The sequence below is a fragment of the Eleutherodactylus coqui genome, chromosome 6, assembly GCF_035609145.1.
Source record: "Eleutherodactylus coqui strain aEleCoq1 chromosome 6, aEleCoq1.hap1, whole genome shotgun sequence".
NCBI lineage: Eukaryota > Metazoa > Chordata > Amphibia > Anura > Eleutherodactylidae > Eleutherodactylus > Eleutherodactylus coqui.
In genome coordinates, this window is record NC_089842.1 from 155,650,965 (window position 1) to 155,656,443 (window position 5,479).

The window sequence follows — 5,479 nt, forward strand, 5'->3', positions numbered from 1 at the left end:
TAGCAGTTCTTCTCGGTTAAAAAGAGCCAGATATAAAGAGAATGAAACTTTGAACATGCAGCTGGTGAGGAGTGGGCCAACATCCGAGGAGATGGTGCGGGTAGAGATGTCACTTGTCACGGTGGCTCTACATCTCCTCCCTTGTCAGGGATGGACACGACCCGTCCAGGCCACTGCTTAGCGGAAAACCTCAGAAGAACAATAAACCAAGCTGCGGTTCGGAACTTACAGTTCGACCACTGCTCCTTCCTCTGCGGTGAAGCTGGATGACGAAATGATAGACCACACACACAGACTATCATTGAAAATAAAGCCGGGAATGGTCGGCAATGTTGCTTTACTGAAAACGTTAACACTAAACAGTTCAACAGTACATAGGCTAGAGCAAAACACACGATGCAGGCAAAGTTGTTGGAGTGACAGGGAGACAAAACTCAGGATGAATCTCAGGCCCACAGTCCCAGTTATCTGTTCAGCTCCGCTCCTGGAAAACATACTCCTTACTCCGTCGGACTCTCAGCCTGTCAACACTCACACTTTCAGCCGACTCTCAGCGCTGCTTGGCAATCTCCTTTCCTCTGCTTAGTGTGAAGAACTCCTGGGGATAGTAGCCCCAGGGCAATCCTCGGGAAATTGCTCGGCCTCTTCCATTATCCACGTACAGACTGATCAGTGTCTGTGGGGGTCCAAAAGCATCTCTCTCTTTTGCAGACTCTTGCTAACTGCTCACTCTTGATAGACTAGCCTAGAATCGACCCTCTTGCATTCCACCTTGCAAACACATATATGAAGCATGGTCACATGACCTCAAACTCACTACATAAAATGATACATTTCCAGACACAGACAGCGCATTTGCAGACATTAACCCTTTCATTCGTTTCATGTAAACATTAGTACATTAAGCTGATTCACTCCACATTAAAAACGCTATACCAGACAAAGTACAAGGCAATACAATCTACACATAGCATTCATTCTGGAGGAGCCCCAGTGACTTTGGGCCACTACAAACACATTGAACAGAAACCAATGAAAAAGTCGACCACCATAAGAGACAACACATGGAAATCGTCTTGAGACCGCACAACCTGATACATCATCACTGCATAATCTAGAGGTACAATACAAGAGTTATTGGATTATGAAAGGTTACAGTGTATGACAAGTGGGTCATTGGCCCTCCTATGGGGGTCCATAATGGGAGAAAAAAACCACAACATTTTTGATAACATCTGTAACAATAGGGGGATTAGTCACTCTCAGATCGCCATCTATTCCTCATAAGATGGGTGGCACATGCACAGAAACTGTCCAGAACAACAGCTTATTTTAGATCTGGCATCTGCCAGTTTTATTGCTTTCAGCATAGCAATGTTCACACTATTCAATATCTTCAAAGGTGCACAAAAATAATACCTGGCCGTCTGGCCTCTATCTAAACATTAGTAGTGTCCCTCACTACAAATAAGCCTAATGCCAACACTTCATAATTCATCACATATTCCATTGCCATGTCTTAGCTGGCCCCATGAGCATATCACATTAGACTTTGGAGTCATACTGGAAGCTTAGGAGCCCAAAACTCAGGAGGAGGAGGCCTCAAGCTTAAGAGGCACACCTCCTTTTCATAAAGCCCTCTCAGCTGCCTCCTAGTTAACCAACAGAGACACCCATTTTCCTGCCAGACAGACTTTTATTGAGCCATTTCCAACATTGCACTGCCATACTTCCTTTATAGTAAGTTTACACATTTTACTAAATAGGTATATTTCTGTACGGATTATGAAAATAGCCAAACCCTGGACATTGCATTTAACATTGGTGGTACATCTATTTGAAAGGTCTCAGTTATCTACCTGATGGATACAGTGCCTATATACACCGATCAGCTATTACATTACAACCACTGACTGGGGAAGTGAATAACATTGATTAACTTGTGACAATGGCATCCATCAAGAGGTGGGATATAATAGGCAGCAAGTGATCAGTCAGTTCTTAAACTTGATGTGTTAGTAGCAGGAAAAGTAGCCAAGCATCTGAATGACTTTGAAGACTAGACGACTGGGTCAAAACATCTTCATAACAGCAGGCTTATAGATTGTTCCTGGGATGCAATGTTTAGTACCTACCAAAACTGTATGGGTCATGGATGGGCACCTGATGTGTGTTTGTTCCATGTTGGACTCAACCTACACGACTTAAAGGGGTTTTCCAGGACTAAAATATTGTTGACCTATCCTTGGATAAGTTGTCAATATCAGATTGGTGGGAGTCTGAGTTTCATGGCACCCGTGCCGATCAGCTATTTGAAGAGGCCGCGGCATTCCTATGAGCGCTGTGGCCTCTTCACTTTATACCAGGCGCAGCGCTGTATATTGTGTAGCAACAGTGCCTGGCATTGCAGCTCAGTCTCACTCACTTGAATGGGACTGAACTGGACATAAGCAATGTGACCTGTTTTGGGGACATGAGGGGCTCCTATACAGTATTAGGGCTCCTTCAGGCGAACATATGCGCAAATACGTTCGCCTCATTGCAATGTAATTGTGCAGTGAACGAGATTGATTTGCCCGCGTATCAGCGCATTGTACTGTACTTTTTTGCACACACAGGGCCTGTTCATATGCGTGTGACACCACACTACATACCCCCGCCCTGATTTAAAAGGCTATTTAGCCTAATAAGGTCCAGATGTGCTCTCTTTTTCACAGAATCGTGCACTGTATTGCGCATTTGCGCACCTCACATAGACTCCTATTGGGGCCTTTGCTGTGCAAATACGCAGAAAAATAGAACAGGTCCTATTTTTGAGTGTGTGCACAAAAATCATGAATGAGAATGAACCCATTGACATCAATAGGTTCTATTCTCTGCGTATTGTGCACGCTAATTCTCTGCACAAAATGGGCACATACGTCCGTCTGAAGACCACTTACGCAGGTGGTTTTATATTATGGCCAATCAGTGTAAAACTGCCATATAATGTCTAGATAAAAGTACAATAAAGAGACTTAATAAGTTGTTATATTTGTTTATATAGTGCATACATATTCCACAGCGCTGTACACAGAGTGCCATTACTTACATTAGCTATGCAGCGACTATGTAATTCTGTCATAAACTGTGTACATAGGGATGCAATGGCATAATAACAGGGCTATTTAGTGACCATGTAATACTGCCAGATAGTGCCTATATATGCCTATATGCAGAACTATATTATGGTATATAATACTTCAGCTAATGCTATGCAGTCAGTTTATTACAACTACAGAGCAGGTCATGGATACTAGAAACAGGAAAGGGTCAATGATAAGAGCCCTTCTGGCTATAAGGTGATTTATCTGCCTTTTTTGCAGAAGGCAATGGTGGTCATCTCCCCGCACAGCGTGCTGTAAGGTAACTCTCGGCTAGCTACATTGCCCAGATAACATTATGCCTGTGATGCCTCTTCCTACACTCCCTTTGCTGATGACTGGAGACAGGCGTCTGATCTGCTTTCCTCTTTAATTTGTACAGAACATGTTTTCACTAAGACAGTTCAGTATTATACGGCTTTTATCACTAGTGTAAAGCCTCTCTAATTGCCTTTGAGAGCTTGTACTCTATGACAACCATGAAAGTAGTGTGTTCTCCACAAGATGGTGCTAAGTGACTGTGCAACCACAAGGCCTCCGTTCCGAGGTTTCCTGGTCGACTACTTGCGAAGGGTCAGGAACAACTTACACTCTTTGTAAAGAAACAATCCCTTTCCTAGAAGGAGTTGTCGGAATCAAATGAAACTTTCTATGTGTGATTGTAATCAGGGGCGTAACTATAGGGGATGCAGAGGATGTGGGGCCAGGAGCCTTAGGGGGCCCATAAGACCTCTCTTCTTCATACAGGGATCCCAGTACTATGAATAACAGATTTTGCATTGGGGCCCAGATGTGTCAACGTATGCCTCTGATTGCAACGTTGATGTAGGTAAGTGATTGCAATATCAGAGCAAAAGGATTTATTGCAGAAAACTGATCACTTGAAGGGAGGCTCTAGTACCCTGTTGTACCGCCTCTAGCTTGGATACAAGATGTGATACGGGCATACATGGAGGCTCTAGTACCCTGTTGTACCGCCTCTAGCTTGGATACAAGATGTGATACGGGCATACATGGAGGCTCTAGTACCCTGTTGTACCGCCTCTAGCTTGGATACAAGATGTGACACAGGTGGGCATGGAGGCTCTAGTACCCTGTTGTACCACCTCTAGCTTGGATACAAGATGTGATACGGGCATACATGGAGGCTCTAGTACCCTGTTGTACCGCCTCTAGCTTGGATACAAGATGTGACACAGGCGGGCATGGAGGCTCTAGTACCCTGTTGTACCACCTCTAGCTTTGATACAAGATGTGATACGGGCATACATGGAGGCTCTAGTACCCTGTTGTACCGCCTCTAGCTTGGATACAAGATGTGATACGGGCATACATGGAGGCTCTAGTACCCTGTTTTACCGCCTCTAGCTTGGATACAAGCTGTGAAATGGGCATACATGGAGGCTCTAGTACCCTGTTGTACCGCCTCTATCTTGGTTACAAGATGTGATACGGGCAGGTATGGAGGCTCTAGTAACCTTTTGTACTGCCTCTAGCTTGGATACAGGATGTGATACGGATGGGTATGGAGGCTCTAGTACCCTTTTGTACTGCCTCTAGCTTGGATACAAGATGTGATACGGATGGGCATGGAGGCTCTAGTACCCTGTTGTACTGCCTCTAGCTTGGTTACACGATGTAATACGGGCGGGCATGGAGGCTCTTGTACTCTGTTGTACCACCTCTAGCTTGGATACAAGATGTGATACGGATGGGCACGGAGGCTCTAGTACCCTTTTGTACTGCCTCTAGCTTGGATATAAGATGTGATACGGGCTGGCATGGAGGCTCTAGTACCCTGTTGTACTGGCTCTAGCTTGGATACAAGATGTGATACGGGTAGGCATGGAGGCTCTAGTAGCCTGTTGGGCTGTCTCTAGCTTGGATACAAGATGTAATACGGGTAGGCATGGAGGCTCTAGCACTCTGTTGTACCGCCTCTAGCTTGGATACAAGATGTGATACGGGTGGGAAAGGAGGCTCTTGTACCCTGTTGAGTGCTTTTAGCTTGGATACATTATGTGATACAGGCGGGCAAGGAGCTCTAGTACCCTGTTGTACCGCCAATAGCTTGGATGCAAAATGTAATACGGGCAGGCATGGAGGCTCTAGTACCCTGTTGTACTGCCTCTAGCTTGGATGCAAAATGTAATACGGGCGGGCATGGAGGCTCTAGTACCCTGTTGGGCTGCCTCTAGCTTGGATGCAAAATGTAATATGGGCGGGCATGTAGACATACAAGTTCTGTATGGTATCCTGCAGCATATCGGTTTACATTTGCTGTAACTGAACTGCTAGATCGTACAAACTCATAGGCTATCAAAGTTGGTGTACCA